Genomic DNA, 17,145 nt, shown 5'->3' with positions numbered 1-17,145 from the left:
TCTTTCCTTTTCTGTGTATTTTGTGAATTTGACTATGATATGCCTTAGTGATGTTTGGTTTTTGTTGAATCTAATGGGATTTCTCTGTGCTTCTTGGATTTTGATGTCTGTGTCCTTCCTCAGATTAGGAAAGTTTTCCAGTGTTATTACTCACATAAACCTTCTGCCCCTTTTTCTCTCTCTTCATCTTCTGGGATTCCTGTGATTCGGATGTCATTCTTTTTTAATAAGTCACTGAGTTCTCGAAGTCTTGTATTGTGATCTTTTCCCTTTGTTTCCCTCTTTTTCTGCTTCATTGTTCTTCATAATTTTATCTTCTGTATCACTGATTCACTGGATGCCGTCGTGGCATCCATTCAAGTTTGCATCTCGGTTACAGCATTTTTAATTTTGTCCTGACTATATTTTATTTCTTTATCTCCAGAGAAACCCATTCTATGCTTTTTTCAGCCTCAGTATTCTCATTATCATGGTTCTAAATTCTAGTTTAGACGTCTTGCTTATATTTGTGTTGATTAAGCCCCTGACTGTCATTTCTTCCCCTTCTTTCTTTTGGAGTGAATTCCTTTATTCTGTCATTTTGGTGGAAGGAAAAAAATTAATAAAAGAAAAAAGAAAAATTAAAAAATTAAAACCAAAAAAAATCAAGTAAAGGAAGCTAGATTCTAGATGTGTTTTGGTCTGCTTGTACAAAGAAGCTTGAAAGAATAGAGAAAAGGGGGAAAGAAAAATGGTAAGAAAATTAAAAATTAAAAAGAAATTTATGTAATAAAATAGAATAAAACTAAAGAAAATGAAATAGAACAAAAAGTTTAAAAAATTAAAAGTAAAGTAAAAAAAAATAAAAAAAATCTCTTTCTGTAGCCAAGAAAGAGGAAGAAAGGAAAGAATGAAAAAAAAAAAGAAAAGAAAACAATTTAAGCAAAGAAAATGAGTAAATGAACCAGCAAACAGAATGAAACCCAAATAAAGTTACATCCAGTTTGCCCTAGAACTGAAACTGTGAAGCCTTCTATAGTTTGTAGGCTAAGCAGGTGGAATGACTTGTGCTGGTCTTTTAGGGGATGTGCTTGGAGGGCACAGTTGGGTTGGGCTTGGTGTAACAGCTCCATTCTCCACGAGTTGGCATTGCTTAGCTAACTGGGGTGGATCAGTGTGACACTCATCTGTCTTCACGGGAGATGTGGAAATAGCTTCACTCAGCTCCTTAGTCTTCTGGCACAGAAACTTTGTGCTCTCACCAACTTGCCATCAAGCACCCCCCCTTTGTCTCAGGCCTCCGTCCACTACCCTTTCCATGTCCAAGCTGTCTACCTTCCAGGTGGCACTTCCTTCCAGTGTTTTACCTCAGATGGGATTGTGTTTCAAAACCGCACATTTCAGAGACCCCTGTGGCTTGGACCTGCTCCAGCTCTCTGGGGGAGAGTCTTGCTGAGCAATGGTTGGGTGCCGGCTTGCTCCAGAAAACCTTTGTGCAATCACACAGTGTCAGAAGTTCAGAGATTATGGCAAATCACAGCACACAGCCGGTGCTAGGTTTCACCATACTCTGGGGTCTTTGTCCCAATACTAGCAAACGTGGCTGCTCTTCAGGGTCCTCTGGGACCTTTGCCTGTGGGGAGACCATATGGCTTCTACCAAATGCACTCCAAGCAGAGGAACCGCTTCTTCCTGTGTGGCCCTCAGACCCTGCAGACCCCTTTGCCTTGCTCCTGGGGATTTGCCCTACTTCCTCACCAGAGCACCGCCAGGCACTGAACTCAGAAACTACAGACTTTGTTCCACTGTTTATAGAATTTTGGTGGTATTGAAACCCTCTCTTTTCTTCCCATCAGTGGTTTCGGGGAACAGATTTCTTGTTCAGTGCCCTGTGAGTGTTTTCACTCTTTCTCTCTCTTTCTCTCTAGCTACTCTCGGTGGAGTGCTTTTCTTGCATGATCCTGATGTACCGTACTCTCCCCCTTTCTCTCTTTCTGTCCTTTTTCCGCTAAAACGGCTCCCTACTCTCCATGGCTTTTCTCTTCCTCAGTTCACCTCTCCACACTGTGTACCTGCTGAGTTCTCTGGCTCAAGTTATGCAGGTTGTTGTGTTAATCCTCAGATCAAGTTCCTAGGTGTTCAAAACGGTTTGGTGCTGATCTAGCTGTATTTCAGGGATAAGACAAGCTCAGGGTCTCCATGCTGCTCCGCCACCTTAACTACCCCTCTCCCCCCAATGTTTTTCTTGTGATTACGGCTTTAAATATCCATTCCCTTAAGTACTGTCAAATATGCAATGCAGTATTATAGCTATAGTCGATATGTTGTACATTACCTGTGATTTATTTATTTGGTAGCTAGAAATGTGTACCATTTTATTTGTAACTGGAATTTTGTATCTGAAATTTTTAGTCTCCTCCTTCCTCATTTCTTGTTTAAAATGAGTATAGTAAGAGTAGTATCACTTTGCTGTAGTAAACACATATCATGATAATGTGTATGTACAAAGTTAATCTCTCCCTTACCTAGCTAGCTTCTCTAGAAGTATTAATCTTCATGTTAATTAATATGAATAGGTGTGCCACTTTTAGGATCATGATTATTATTTTTTAATCTTTATGCTACTTGTAGTGGTTGTCATTTACAGAAGAAAAATGGTGATGCTAAAATTGTTTTAAATAATTTGCAATGATATGTACATTAGTAAGATCTAAAATGGGCGATAGATAAGCGATTTCTGGAATGCTGTCAAGTTTATGAACATCATTATTAGCATGGCAGATAATGAGTGGTTGCTAGTGATTTCTGGATGTCTACTTTTGCTTTTGACTGGTGGATATCCACTATGTTTTCCTCTCATTTTAAATTTCATATACCAGATTCTCATGATTTATTTGTGCTCTTGGCCTTTTGCTGTTTGCATTTGTGAATTGTTAGTGGACTTTGTTCTAAGGCACTGCACTTTTATGTAGTGTACATTAACCTAAATTAACTATCTTCTTTCATTAAAAACTGAAAGGGGTGTGTGTGAACGTGAGCTTGTGTGCATGTATGTCTGCATGGTTGGGCGCAAGTGTTCTCAGCCTCCTTGCTCAGGTAGGCGATATTTGTGTCCTTTTTTTTTTTTCAATTTTTTTTTTTTAACGTTTATTTATTTTTGAGACAGGGAGAGACAGAGCATGAACAGGGGAGGGTCAGAGAGAGGGAGACACAGAATATGAAGCAGGCTCTAGGCTCTGAGCTGTCAGCACAGAGCCCGATGCAGGGCTAGAACTCACGGACCGCAAGATCATGACCTGAGCCGAAGTCGGCCGCCCAACCTACTGAGCCACCCAGGCGCCCCTTGTGTCCTTTTTAACACAGTTAAAAACATAGTTGCTTATGTAGTACTAGGCGTAATAAGTTAAATAAAATCATTTTAATAAAATATTTTCAAGGGGAAAAATTTGTTTTTTCCTGTTCCCACATAGAGGCTCATGAGTTAAGACAGAATAATTTATAAACATTTATTGCAGAGTTCATATAGCTTGAGTGTAGTAAAATGCTATTCTGAGGAAACAGTGGTCACTCTATCCTGTGGTGTTTGTCAATTAAATTTTTTTCCATCATGCTGATTACTAAAATGGGTGAATATATATTGAACATTCGTGGGTACTTAGGGTTTTGTTTTAAGGTAGTTCATTCTGCTTTTTATTGGGTAAGTGAAAGAAAATGGAAGAACCCAGCATAATGTTTTGGAGGCTAAGAGTGGTGGTGTGGTCATTAGTTGGAGAGAAGGGGGTTAAATGCATTCTGCAGCAATACTTTTCTAGTGTTTTGTACTCTGTTATGGTACTCCTTATTAAATAGAGGTTGTCAAATTGTCCAGTTATCTTATACACATGGCGATTAAATCTTGGCATTTGTTATGAATTTGGACTTTTGCTCACTAAGCTTTAACCTTAATTATTTGAAGAAGTTCTGGATCGAAGACACGCCCTTACATAATTATTTTATAAACTTGCTTTTGTTGGGTGCTGCAGGAATGTAATACATCTAAAGTTGTTTTTTTATGTTAAATTCTCAATTCAGGGGGTTGGCCCTTGGCTGACAAATTATCTAGGACTCCTTTCTTCCTCCCCTACTCTTTTTTTTTTTTTTTTTTTTTTTTTTTTTTTTAATATATGAAATTTACTGTCAAATTTGTTTCCATACAACACCCAGTGCTCATCCCAAAAGGTGCCCTCCTCAATACCCATCACCCACCCTGCCCTCCCTCCCACCCTGCCCTCCCTCCCACCCCCCATCAACCCTCAGTTTGTTCTCAGTTTTTAACAGTCTCTAATGCTTTGGCTCTCTCCCACTCTAACCTCTTTTTTTTTTTTTTTTCCTTCCCCTCCCCCATGGGTTTCTGTTATGTTTCTCAGGATCCACATAAGAGTGAAACCATATGGTATCTGTCTTTCTCTGTATGGCTTATTTCACTTAGCATCACACTCTCCAGTTCCATCCATGTTGCTACAAAAGGCCATATTTCATTTTTTCTCATTGCCACGTAGTATTCCATTGTGTATATAAACCACAATTTCTTTATCCATTCATCAGTTGATGGACATTTAGGCTCTTTCCATAATTTGGCTATTGTTGAGAGTGCCGCTATAAACATTGGGGTACAGGTGCCCCTATGCATCAGTACTCCTGTATCCCTTGGATAAATTCCTAGCAGTGCTATTGCTGGGTCATAGGGTAGGTCTATTTTTAATTTTCTGAGGAACCTCCACACTGCTTTCCAGAGCGGCTGCACCAATTTGCATTCCCACCAACAGTGCAAGAGGGTTCCTGTTTCTCCACATCCTCTCCAGCATCTATAGTCTCCTGATTTCTTCATTTTGGCCACTCTGACTGGCGTGAGGTGGTATCTGAGTGTGGTTTTGATTTGTATTTCCCTGATAAGGAGCGACGTTGAACATCTTTTCATGTGCCTGTTGGCCATCCGGATGTCTTCTTTAGAGAAGTGTCTATTCATGTTTTCTGCCCATTTCTTCACTGGGTTATTTGTTTTTCGGGTGTGGAGTTTGATGAGCTCTTTATAGATTTTGGATACTAGCCCTTTGTCCGATGTGTCATTTGCAAATATCTTTTCCCATTCCGTTGGTTGCCTTTTAGTTTTGTTGGTTGTTTCCTTTGCTGTGCAGAAGCTTTTTATCTTCATAAGGTCCCAGTAATTCACTTTTGCTTTTAATTCCCTTGCCTTTGGGGATGTGCCGAGTAAGAGATTGCTACGGCTGAGGTCAGAGAGGTCTTTTCCTGCTTTCTCCTCTAAGGTTTTGATGGTTTTCTGTCTCACATTCAGGTCCTTTATCCATTTTGAGTTTATTTTTGTGAATGGTGTGAGAAAGTGGTCTAGTTTCAACCTTCTGCATGTTGCTGTCCAGTTCTCCCAGCACCATTTGTTAAAGAGACTGTCTTTTTTCCATTGGATGTTCTTTCCTGCTTTGTCAAAGATGAGTTGGCCATACGTTTGTGGGTCTAGTTCTGGGGTTTCTATTCTATTCCATTGGTCTATGTGTCTGTTTTTATGCCAATACCATGCTGTCTTGATGATGACAGCTTTGTAGTAGAGGCTAAAGTCTGGGATTGTGATGCCTCCTGCTTTGGTCTTCTTCTTCAAAATTACTTTGGCTATTCGGGGCCTTTTGTGGTTCCATATGAATTTTAGGATTGCTTGTTCTAGTTTCGAGAAGAATGCTGGTGCAATTTTGATTGGGATTGCATTGAATGTGTAGATAGCTTTGGGTAGTATTGACATTTTGACAATATTTATTCTTCCAATCCATGAGCAGGGAATGTCTTTCCATTTCTTTATATCTTCTTCAATTACCTGCATAAGCTTTCTATAGTTTTCAGCATACAGATCTTTTACATCTTTGGTTAGATTTATTCCTAGGTATTTTATGCTTCTTGGTGCAATTGTGAATGGGATCAGTTTCTTCATTTGTCTTTCTGTTGCTTCATTGTTAGTGTATAAGAATGCAACTGATTTCTGCACATTGATTTTGTATCCTGCAACTTTGCTGAATTCATGTATCAGTTCTAGCAGACTTTTGGTGGAGTCTATCGGATTTTCCATGTATAATATCATGTCATCTGCAAAAAGCGAAAGCTTGACTTCATCTTTGCCAATTTTGATGCCTTTGATTTCCTTTTGTTGTCTGATTGCTGATGCTAGAACTTCCAGCACTATATTGAACAGCAGCGGTGACAGTGGGCATCCCTGTCGTGTTCCTGATCTCAGGGAAAAGCTCTCAGTTTTTCCCCGTTGAGGATGATGTTAGCTGTGGGCTTTTCATAAATGGCCTTTATGATCTTTAAGTATGTTCCTTCTATCCCGACTTTCTCAAGGGTTTTTATTAAGAAAGGGTGCTGGATTTTGTCAAAGGCCTTTTCTGCATCGATTGACAGGATCATATGGTTCTTCTCTTTTTTTTTGTTAATGTGATGTATCACGTTGATCGATTTGCGAATGTTGAACCAGCCCTGCATCCCAGGAATGAATCCCACTTGATCATGGTGAATAATTCTTTTTATATGCTGTTGAATTCGATTTGTTAGTATCTTATTAAGAATTTTTGCATCCATATTCATCAGGGATATTGGCCTGTAGTTCTCTTTTTTTACTGGGTCTCTGTCTGGTTTAGGAATCAAAGTAATACTGGCTTCATAGAATGAGTCTGGAAGTTTTCCTTCCCTTTCTATTTCTTGGAATAGCTTGAGAAGGATAGGTATTATCTCTGCTTTAAATGTCTGGTAGAACTCCCCTGGGAAGCCATCTGGTCCTGGACTCTTATTTGTTGGGAGATGTTTGATAACCGATTCAATTTCTTCGCTGGTTATGGGTCTGTTCAAGCTTTCTATTTCCTCCTGATTGAGTTTTGGAAGAGTGTGGGTGTTTAGAAATTTGTCCATTTCTTCCAGGTTGTCCAATTTGCTGGCATATAATTTTTCATAGTATTCCCTGATAATTGTTTGTATCTCTGAGGGATTGGTTGTAATCATTCCATTTTCATTCATGATTTTATCTATTTGGGTCATCTCCCTTTTCTTTTTGAGAAGCCTGGCTAGAGGTTTGTCAATTTTGTTTATTTTTTCAAAAAACCAACTCTTGGTTTCGTTGATCTGCTCTACAGTTTTTTTAGATTCTATATTGTTTATTTCTGCTCTGATCTTTATTATTTCTCTTCTTCTGCTGGGTTTAGGCTGCCTTTGCTGTTCTGCTTCTATTTCCTTTAGGTGTGCTGTTAGATTTTGTATTTGGGATTTTTCTTGTTTCTTGAGATAGGCCTGGATTGCAATGTATTTTCCTCTCAGGACTGCCTTCGCTGCATCCCAAAGCGTTTGGATTGTTGTATTTTCATTTTCGTTTGTTTCCATATATGTTTTAATTTCTTCTCTAATTGCCTGGTTGACCCACTCATTCGTTAGTAGGGTGTTCTTTAACCTCCATGCTTTTGGAGGTTTTCCAGACTTTTTCCTGTGGTTGATTTCAAGCTTCATAGCATTGTGGTCTGAAAGTATGCATGGTATAATTTCAATTCTTGTAAACTTATGAAGGGCTGTTTTGTGACCCAGTATATGATCTATCTTGGAGAATGTTCCATGTGCACTCGAGAAGAAAGTATATTCTGTTGCTTTGGGATGCAGAGTTCTAAATATATCTGTCAAGTCCATCTGATCCAATGTATCATTCAGGGCCCTTGTTTCTTTATTGACTGTGTGTCTAGATGATCTATCCATTTCTGTAAGTGGGGTGTTAAAGTCCCCTGCAATGACCACATTCTTATCAATAAGGTTGCTTATGTTTATGAGTAATTGTTTTATATATCTGGGGGCTCGGGTATTTGGCGCATAGACATTTATAATAGTTAGCTCTTCCTGGTGGATAGACCCTGTGATTATTATATAATGCCCTTCTTCATCTCTTGTTACAGCCTTTAATTTAAAGTCTAGTTTGTCTGATATAAGTATGGCTACTCCAGCTTTCTTTTGGCTTCCAGGAGCATGATAAATAGTTCTCCATCCCCTCACTCTCAATCTAAAGGTGTCCTCAGATCTAAAATGAGTCTCTTGTAGACAGCAAATAGATGGGTCTTGTTTTTTTATCCATTCTGATACCCTATGTCTTTTAGTTGGCGCATTTAATCCATTTACATTCAGTGTTATTATAGAAAGATATGGGTTTAGAGTCATTGTGATGTCTGTATGTTTTATGCTTGTAGTGATGTCTCTGGTACTTTGTCTCACAGGATCCCCCTTAGGATCTCTTGTAGGGCTGGTTTCGTGGTGACAAATTCCTTCAGTTTTTGTTTGTTTGGGAAGACCTTTATCTCTCCTTCTATTCTAAATGACAGACTTGCTGGATAAAGGATTCTCGGCTGCATATTTTTGCTGTTTAGCACACTGTAGATATCGTGCCAAGCCTTTCTGGCCTGCCAAGTTTCAAAGGAGAGATCAGTCACGAGTCTTATAGGTCTCCCTTTATATGTGAGGGCACGTTTATCCCTTGCTGCTTTCAGAATTTTCTCTTTATCCTTGTATTTTGCCAGTTTCACTATGATATGTCGTGCAGAAGATCGATTCAAGTTACGTCTGAAGGGAGTTCTCTGTGCCTCTTGGATTTCAATGCCTTTTTCCTTCCCCAGTTCAGGGAAGTTCTCAGCTATAATTTGTTCAAGTACCCCTTCAGCACCCTTCCCTCTCTCTTCCTCCTCTGGGATACCAATTATGCGTATATTATTTTTTTTTAGTGTATCACTTAGTTCTCTAATTTTCCCCTCATACTCCTGGATTTTTTTATCTCTCTTTCTTTCAGCTTCCTCTTTCTCCATAACTTTATCTTCTAGTTCACCTATTCTCTCCTCTGCCTCTTCAAGCCGAGCCATCGTGGATTCCATTTTGTTTTGCAATTCGTTTAAAGCGTTTTTCAACTCCTCGTGACTGTTCCTTAGTCCCTCGATCTTTGTGGCAAGAGATTCTCTGCTGTCCTGTATACTGTTTTCAAGCCCAGCGATTAATTTTATGACTATTATTCTAAATTCACTTTCTGTTATATTATTTAAATCCTTTTTGATCAGTTCATTAGCTGTTGTTATTTCCTGGAGATTCTTCTGAGGGGAATTCTTCCGTTTGGTCATTTTGGAGAGTCCCTGGCGTGGTGAGGACCTGCAGTGCACTTCCCCTGTGCTGTGGTGTATAACTGGAGTTGGTGGGCGGGGCCGCAGTCCGACCCGATGTCTGCCCCCAGCCCACTGCTGGGGCCACAGTCAGACTGGTGTGTGCCTTCTCTTCCCCTCTCGTAGGGGCGGATTCACTGTGGGGAGGCGTGTCCCGTCTGGGCTACTTGCACACTGCCAGGCTTGTGTCGCTGGGGATCTGGCGTATTAGCTGGGGTGGGTAGGCAAGGTGCACGGGGGCTGGAGGGGCAGGCTTAGCTCGCTTCTCCTTAGGTGATCCACTTCAGGAGGAGCCCTGTGGCAGCGGGAGGGAGTCAGATCCGCTGCCGGAGGTTTGGCTCCGCAGAAGCACAGAGTTGGGTGTTTGCGCGGAGCGAGCAAGTTCCCTGGCAGGAACTGGTTCCCTTTGGGATTTTGGCTGGGGGATAGGCGGGGGAGATGGCGCTGGCGCCTTTGTTCCCCGCCAAGCTGAGCTCTGCCGTCAGGGGGCTCAGCAGCTCTCCCTCCCTTTGTCCTCCAGCCTTCCCGCTTTCCGAGCAGAGCTGTTAACTTATGACCTCCCAGACGCTAAGTTGCGCTTGCTGTCGGAACACAGTCTGTCCGGCCCCTCCGCTTTTGCCAGCCAGACTCGGGGGCTCTGCTTGGCCGGCGAGCCGCCCCTCCGCCCCGGCTCCCTCCCGCCAGTCCGTGGAGCGCGCACCGCCTCACCGCCCTTCCTACCCTCTACCGTGGGCCTCTCGTCTGCGCTTGACTCCGGAGACTCCCTTCTGCTAATCCTCTGGCGGTTTTCTGGGTTCTTTAGGCAGGTGTAGGTGGAATCTAAGTGATCGGCAGGACGCGCTGTGAGCCCCGCGTCCTCCTACGCCGCCATCTTCCGGACTCTCCCCCCTCCCCTACTCTTGAACCAGATCAAGATGGATACACGTCTTTAAAACTTGGAGAGGCGCCCGGGTGGCTCAGTTGGCTGAGCCTTTGACTCTTGATTTTAGCTCAGATCATGATCTCACGGTTCATGGGATCTAGCCCGTGGGGCTTGGGATTCTCTCTCTTCCTCTCCTTCTGCCCCTCCCCCGCTTGCTCGCACTTGCACTCTCTCAAATGAATAAACTTCAAAAAAAAGAAAACTTGATTAGAATTTTTTCTCCAAGTTCATCCTTTTGTTGTTTATTTACCTCTTCTAAGGTTACAGTTCTAGCTTCTTTGTCCCCTTCCTTTCTGTGGGTGGTAAAAACCAAGTCTCAAGCAGGTATTCCTGTCTTCCACTCTCATCCACTGCAGCATCAGTTGATTTCTGACTCATGACTATTTTCTTTCCAGTTCACCTATGCATTTCAGGTATTTGGTATATTTTATCTGACATTTCTTGGAAGGATTTTTATAATTACTGGAACACTGTATTATTGGAACTGGAATCTTATAAGGTGTATTTAACTTTTCTATATTGAGTTTATTTATTCAACACTCATAGAACAGTAACTGACAATCAAAGTGCTATGTAGATAAATGTTCTGCGAGCTCAGCCTTTTTGGAGCTTACATGATAGTGGTGTTAGTGTACTAGGAGTCACCTATTGCAACTGATGAGAAATTAAAATATGTTCCAGCATTTGGGATAAAACTGAATCTTAATGCCTTATTGTTGAGAGTATAATGAAAAGTATAATTTTCTTTGACACCAGTTTACAAACTTAAATCGCATCTGGAAGATAAGTTCAAAATCAGATTAGACCTCAGCAATAATATATCAGCCATGAAAACCTTTACCTACCTCCTCTCATAAATTATGTGGTGTTAGTGAGAAGGTATGTAACTCTAGTGATTTTTTTATAATCTAAAAAAATACTTGAAAATTACTATTTTCTAGATTTTGAGACCTAAAAAGGAATCTCAGAATATACTCTTATTCTCAGTGAAAATGCTGAGAGATAACCCTAAAACCTACTCTGGTAGTTGCAGAGCAGAAAATACAACCAGGTCTCCCAATGTCCAGTTTAGTTATCTTAACTTTTGGATAATGGGGATTCTTAACAAACATTCTGATTAAGAAATTGGGTTTTATTCTGGAACATAATACTCTTTTGCAGTATTCAAGGTCTTACATTCACTATTAATTACAATAACAGTATTTTGTAATTTGGTTTAACAATGAAAATTCTTATTAAATATTTTTAGTGGTAACTAGGAAAGTATTTTTGGTCAGTAACATAATTTGTAGCCAAAGGAAGAATGTGAATGCTCTGCCTTCTCTCTTGGTGAAATAACAGTGATAATTCTTGAAGAAAGAAGACAAAAGCAACTTTACTGCCAAACAGAAAATCATACTGCTTCTAAACTTATGACTAATTATAAATGAGACACAAAATGAGTTGTAAAACTTGCTAATTTCAGGTTTTACCAAATGCAGAATTGGATATAAGTGCCTGTGTCTTAAAATAGCTGTATAAAAATCCATGTAATATGACACATACCAATATATATGTACAGTCTTGTTTAGTACTTTTGAATACAATTTTCACCGAACTTTTTCCCACTAACAGTAGGGAAAGAAGAAATTTTTGTTTTTATCATTTAGTGTTCTTACAGTGTTGTGGATTACTCAAGTAATTCCTCATGTCATCTACAATTGGGTGAATAAGAGATATTATTTTGGTCTTCTTTGAAATAGATTTGATAATGTAACTGAGACTGTGCCAGACCCATGCAAAAAATGGATTTGTTTAACTGCTTTAACTTTTTTTTTTTTTTTTTTTAGTTTGAGGATTCATGTGTTTTCTTTCCACCTAATGAATATACAAGAGTTGTTTTTTCATTGTTTATATTCTGTGAAATATGTATCTATTTTTTTTGTTTTGTGATGGCTTCTGTGTTTTGCATCTGGCACCCAGTTGGAATTCACAATTCCAACTAAATTGTGAATTCCTTAGAGAAAAGGGGCTTGTTACTCTGTTGTCATTTGTATCTCCATTGTTGAAAAACAGTGTTTGCCCAATAAAGGATATTAAGTAAATGTCTAGGAAAATGAGAAGCAGAAAGGATCACACTGAGAAAATTGGACAGGGGCAGATTTGTATATCTGAAATTCAAGTTTTGTTTTGTGTGTTTGTGCAAGCTGTGAACTCATTCAGTGCATTTATTTCAAATTTCAGATTTCTTTCTTTTTTTTTTTTTTTTAAACATTTATTTATTTTTGAGAGATGAGAGAGACAGAGCGTGAGCAGGGGAGGGGCAGAGAGAGGGGGAGACACAGAATCCAAAGCAGGCTCCAGGCTCAGAGCTGTCAGCACCGAGCCGGATGCAGGGCTTGAACCCACAAACCATGAGATCATGACCTGAGCCAAAGTTGGACCCTTAACTCACTGAGCCACCCAGGCGCCCCTCTAATTTCAGATTTCTTTTTTGATATATGATAGTTGTATCTGTACCTTGGACTTGATTTTAGTTCCTGTGAGGTGTCATTATACTTGGTATTGCGTTTTGTGCACTTACTGTATTTGGATCAGGTGATTTTTAAGGTCCTTTTTAGCTCTGATTTTTATGATTCATGAATTTGGTATTTCCAACTCTCACAATTTTTAATAATTGACAGCTATTTATAATTTTTATAAATATCTTAATGGTTACAGAAAATTCACAGTAAGATTTTGGAGTGTTTAAAAAGAAATTCTGTCTTTACTTTTTCATTCTCCAGAACCTTTGGCAGTGCTCATCTGAATGCATTACAAATCTAAATCTTAAATATTGTTTATAATGGTAGATAGTAAACAGTGCAAAGAAATCACAAAGTAAATTTTAGTGTTCCCCCCCCCCCCCCCCTTTAGGTTTACAACAGAGAAACCAAACAATTAAATAGACCACATTCTTAGGGTAGACCAAGCCTAATTTTTCTTCTAAGTATAAAACACTCCCTTCATTGTTTAACACCTCATTGCAACTGACATCTCCCCTACAGTTTGAGTCAGCTGGAGGCTTTGCTATGTAATTAATGCATAATTGAAACCTCCTCCACACAATTACAGTACTGGCTGTACCCCATAGCTCATTTTGGCATAGATTCTATTTGGTTTCATGTAAAATTAAGGATTCTTCCTTTTTTTTTTTTTTTTTTTGGGGGGCCCTTCAATAAAAAAATGACACAAAAACAAAACCCTTAACCTTTAACATCTGTAAATAACAAAATTAAGGTTGTGTTATGAAAGTATTAAAAAATATATTTTACATTTATAAATGTGATCCTGAGAGAAGTTTTAGTAGGACTGTAAGTTTATTTAACATAAAATGATTGGATGACACTCGTGATTCTGGCCATTATGGTAGCCTCACAGGACCAAGGTTCCAAAGGGGAGAGATTGCACATAGAGAGTGCCTCAAAGATATGCGGAGGATTCTCTTTGCAGTAGTCACATACTGTGGAGTACATTCATGTGAGAAAACTGCTTGATGCCTGGGGAAGAAGCAAGCAGAACAAATACTGGAGTTTACACCGGACCATGAATAATTCATGTTCCAAACAGCCACAGGTAATGCAAAAAGATTCAACCACTTTGGAAAACAATATAGAAGTTTTTTCTTTTAAAAAAAAAATTTTTTTTAGCATTTATTTATTTTTGAGAGACAGAGAGAGATAGAGCACAAGCAGGATAGGAGCAGAGTTAGAGGGAGACACAGAATCCAAAGCAGGCTCCAGGCCCCGAGCTGCCAGCACAGAGCCCGATGTGGGGCTCGTACTCACGGACCGCGAGATCATGACCTGAGCCAAAGTCGGCCACTCAACCAACTGAGCCACCCAGACGCCCCTACAATATAGAAGTTTTTAATTTTTTTTCTCTTTACGTTGAAGATATTATTGCACTATCTTCTAGCTTCCTTTGTTGATGATAGGTCAGCTGTTAGTGTGATAATCCTATGAAGGAAGTCTGCTTTACCTGGTTATTTTAAAGACCATTTTAAATTTATCTGCTCTGCCTAGATGTAGATTTCTTATATATCCCATTTTGGGATTCATTAAAATTGAATGTATGGATTTGTGTTTTTCATCAATTCTGAGTCTTGGCCCTTATTGCTTTAGATAATACCTCTGTGTTGCCTCCCCCCACCCCCCCTTTTCCCTTCTCTTTTTTGGGACTTTTTCAATTTCAGTGGTTCTATTTAGTTCTTTTTCAAATCTTTGGTCTCTTTCAAAATAAATTTTTCTCCTGTACATATTTGCAAGCTTGTTTTGTAAGCTTTGATCTTTGATATTTGCATTTGAAGTCCTTAGTTACCTTTTCTCTTGACTGTTTTGACTGTTGTTTCATTCACAATGCCTCTCATTTCCCTGCATGTTTAGTTTTTTAGTACATTTAATATTTTTGATTGTCTTCATTTACTCATTTACGGTTCATTTTCCTTGGAGTTTTTTTCTGTGGAAATTCTTTGAGTTCCAAATTGAAGGTGGGTGGATGGCAGGGGTGGAGGGGACTCCAGGAAAGGTTTACATTTGTGTTTGCAAAGTACCTAGGAGCATTGCCAATATTATATCACTTTAAATTAAATTTTCAGTTTGAGGGTTTTTAACATCCAGACATTGTTGCTTTTTCTTGTCTTTTCTCTACTTTTCAAATTTCAACTTCTTTTATTTAGGAAAAGGAAAACTGTATTTTTAACCTGCTGGGAAATATTCATAAACTTGCTCTGTTTTAAAAATAACATACAGTTTGGAACTTAACTTGGCTATATCAACTATTTGCATTTTATTCTTTGACAATACTAACATAGTTATTTCACTAGAACTGTACCAGTTTAGATAGTAGTGACTTTAGTCCTATCACCCATACTCCTTCACTCATGGAATGTAAAATAGAATAAATAAATTGCAAATATTGGATGAGTCAGTGGACATCATAATATTTCTCCAAATTACATATATCCATCTACCATATCACATGTGCATTTCTGGTTGTATTTGTTAGAACACTTTAAATTGGAAGTGATAAATACCAATTTGTAGTAGCTTTACCAAAAAATAACTTATTTGGCTCAACATGACTGAACAGTCCTGGCTTCTGACACAGTGCTAAAATGATATCATCAGGGGTTGGTCTTTCCATCTCTTGGGTTCTCCCCCTTCAGGGTTGAAGATGACTATCAAAAACTCCAGGTTATCTAGCACAGTAGAAGGACAGTGCCTGTTTTCCAATAATTCCAGCAAAAATCCAGGATTAAGTCTCATTGGCCTGGCTTGGATAATGTGTTTATTTCTCAATTAGTTATTGTGGTCAGGGTGGTTAATTCCTGCTTTAGATTCAAGCAAGGGCCAATTTACAATTCGGAGATTTGATTTTCCTTGCATTTGCCAGGGCGTTGATAAGAGCTAGGGGACAGGAAAAAGAGTGGGCAGTGGGTTTATTTCTAGTTTACCATTATACTGAACTTAACCCCTGAGAGTCCTACCTTTATGAAAGAAGGAACTTATGTTAGATTCCCTCTCTTGAGCAGAATTTGACCTTTATTTCCTATTCCAGGAACTGAGTGAAATAAAATAGCTTGAGCTTAATTAGTTTGCCAGCGCCTTCAATGGACGGAAAAGTCTACATTGTTATTCTAACTTTAAGTTTAGGAGAGTAGGTTAGAAGATCTATCCTTGTGTTAATACATGAGATCAAAGCTGAAAAGCATTTTGAAATACAGACACATTTTACTATACAGAAGGCTGCTATCCTAAAGAAAGACCTAGATATATTCAGAAATTAAAAATACTAGCGCATGTAAAAATTGTAGGGCATTAGTTGTAGGATGTTAAAGAACCATGTTAATACTCTGAACCTCAATAAAACTTTTATCAGCAAATAAGTGAACCTGCAAATGCTATGTAACTCCTTCCTTATGCTTTAGAAGTTGAATTAGGTGTTTAATAGACATTAAAGTTGGATATTATAAATCACTCGTGTGTGTGTGTGTATAGTAATTTATTAAAGTTTATAAGTAATTGTATACTTTTATAACATTTACAATTTCAAAAGCTAGAAAATAGATTCAGTATTATATTTAAGAATGTTAGCATTTTAATCCCATCTGGATAGAGAGGATTGAAATAAAGCATCTTTCACTTGCCAGTGAGACAACTTTGTTCTTTGTATCTGGAGCATAAGCTTCAAGAGGGCAGGGACGGTGTTTTGTACAACTATGTATATTGTGTAACTTAGCACAGTGTATTACTGTTCACTTAATACATTTTGTTGTAGCTTTATATTAAAACTGTTTCCAACAGTGCATGTATATTAATTTTAACATGTTTAATGATTCAGAGTGTTAGTATTTGGCACTTCCTTTTTTGTTTTTTTAAAGATGTTTATTTTTGAGTACACACTCAAGTGGGGAAGGAGCAGAAAGAAGGGGATAGAGGATCCAAAAGCGGTTAGCCCGATGTGGGGCCCTAACTCATGAAACACAAGATCATGAACTGAGCCGAAGTCACCAACTGAGCCACCCAGGCGCTCCTATATTTGGCATTTTCTAAGTAGGCTTGATTTATAAATAAACTGAATCCATAGGGAGCAAAATTATTATCTGGAGGAAATTTTTAAATTTATGGATATCTTAACTTTTCCATTAGATTTCCATTAGATTAGATCCATGGATATGAAAATAGCTCAGAAATGAAGTTTTGTTTATCACAGTCACCATCTACTAAAGACCTTCATGAGTATGAGACTAGTTTTACTAATGATGAATCCAGCATGTGATATTCAAAATTTTCAAAGGACTTTAATAAAATATGCTAATAGACTGTGTATTAGGAGTATGCAGCTAAAAAAAAAAAAAGACTGTTTTGAAATGCTTTGTGAACACCCAACAATCTAGAGGTGGCAACAGCTCTGTAGATTGCTAAGTTATATTTGAAGATAATCTGTTGATGGTACAGTGGAGAATTGAATCACATGGTAGAGTTGGTAATTTACTAAATTACTAGCAGTATTTAC

The 17,145-nt window shown here is 38.7% G+C and overlaps 1 protein-coding gene across 1 annotated transcript in view; it reads left to right on the top strand.

The window, feature by feature from the left end:
- Window positions 1–17,145, top strand: part of CDC73 (cell division cycle 73) — a 137,511-nt gene that overhangs the window by 101,959 nt on the left and 18,407 nt on the right. The window lies entirely within an intron of this gene.

The sequence above is a fragment of the Panthera leo genome, chromosome F3, assembly GCF_018350215.1.
Source record: "Panthera leo isolate Ple1 chromosome F3, P.leo_Ple1_pat1.1, whole genome shotgun sequence".
Taxonomy (NCBI): Eukaryota; Metazoa; Chordata; class Mammalia; order Carnivora; family Felidae; genus Panthera; species Panthera leo.
This window is presented reverse-complemented; position numbering and strand designations above follow the sequence as displayed.